The sequence below is a fragment of the Schistocerca piceifrons genome, chromosome 4 (assembly GCF_021461385.2).
Source record: "Schistocerca piceifrons isolate TAMUIC-IGC-003096 chromosome 4, iqSchPice1.1, whole genome shotgun sequence".
In the NCBI taxonomy this organism is placed as follows: Eukaryota; Metazoa; Arthropoda; class Insecta; order Orthoptera; family Acrididae; genus Schistocerca; species Schistocerca piceifrons.
Window position 1 is genome coordinate 52386809 of NC_060141.1, and position 1746 is coordinate 52388554.

The 1746-nt window shown below is 45.4% G+C and overlaps 1 pseudogene; it reads right to left on the reverse strand.

Moving 5' to 3' along the window:
* Nucleotides 1-1201: 1201 nt before the first annotated feature.
* Nucleotides 1202-1319, reverse strand: LOC124797011 (annotated as a pseudogene).
* Nucleotides 1320-1746: the final 427 nt, after the last annotated feature.

Here is a 1746-nt window from a genome sequence, read left to right on the forward strand (position 1 = left end):
CTTTTGTTTTAAGATTAGACCTTCCAGGGAGAAATCTGGTTCAATTTGCTCCAATATTGATCTGTTGGTTCTCTTTGCAGTCCATGGAACTCTAAGAAGTTTCCTCCAACACCACAATTCGAAGGAGTCAATTCTTCGCCGTTCAGCCTTTCTAATGGTCCAGGTCTCACATCCATACATCACAACTGGAAAGACCATAGCCCTCACAATACGGATCTTTGTTGCTAGTGTTATATCTCTGGACCTTATAACCTTGTCAAGGTTTGACATCGCCTGTCTACCGAGCAACAGGCGTCTCCGGATTTCATGGCTGCAGTCACCGTCAGCAGAGATCTGGGAACCGAGATAACTGAATGTGGTCACTACGTCCATGGTTTCTCCTGCTATATCCCAGGAATTGGTAGGTGTAGTTGCCATAATTTTCGTTTTCTTCACATTCAGCATAAGACCAGCCTTTTCACTTTCGTCTTTCACCTTCAGTAAGAGTGTTCTCAAATCTTCTTCACTTTCTGCCAATAGGATCGCATCATCCGCGTACCTGAGGTTGTTTACATTTATTCCAGCTATTTTAATTCCTGTTTCTCCTTCATCTAGCCTCGCATTCCTCATGACATGTTCTGCATACAGATTGAATAAGTACGGTGACAGTATGCAGCCTTGCCGGACCCCTTTCTGAATCTTTATCCATTTCGTTGTTCCATACATAGTTCTCACCGTGGCTTCTTGGTCAAGGTATAAACTCCGTATCTGATGAATGAGGTGACCTGGTGCACCCATGTTTTTCAGTACGTTCCATAGTTTGTTGTGATCGACGCAGTCAAAGGCTTTGGCGTAGTCAATAAAGCAGAGGTACACATCTTTCTGGAATTCTCTCGCTTTTTCCATAATCCACCGAATGTTAGCAATAGTACATCGATTACGTATTAAGGATAATTTTTGTAATAAAGCTCACAGATTCAGAATCAGAAATACAGCACATGTTACCAACGGATATTAAAAGCACTCCGTCTTCAGGCCACAACTGGTCCATCGGGACCATCCGACCGCCGTATCATCCTCAGATGGGGATGCGGATAGGAGGGGCGTGTGGTCAGCACACCGCCCTCCCGGTCGTTATGATGGTTTTCTTTGACCGGAACCGCTACTATTCGGTCGAGTAGCTCCTCAATTGACATCACGAGGCTGAGTGCACCCCGAAAAATGGCAAGAGCTCATGGCGGCCCGGATGGTCACCCATCCAAGTGCCGGCCACGCCCGACAGCGCTTAACTTCGGTGATCTCACGGGAACCGGTGTATCCACTGCGGCAAGGCCGTTGCCAAACGGATATTAAACCCCGGAAAATTTTGAATGGTGTAGAAAGTATTTTATCTAAAGCATAGCTTCTCCCTTGGCCACTGCTTCGTTATGTTGTCCTTCTATTCCATCACCGAGATTCAAAGTGGATACTTGGATATCGATCGCAGAACATTTACCCGCATTGCGTCCATAGAAGATATGGTGGATGGTTTCGTTACTGGTATCAGTGGTTATTGCCTCGACCTGAAAAAAGAAGTCAAATTGTAGGTTGCGTAGCAACGGATATTCGTGCGGAGCAGAAAGAGGTCTGAGCTCAACATGGCCTCTACATGATTATCCTTAAAAAATGTGCTTCAGAGTTGAGTTTAGCGAAATGGCGTGCATGTCTTTCTGACTGCAGTCTTTGTCGTACTCAAAATTCGGAATTACGCTGCTTGAGATTTCTTTG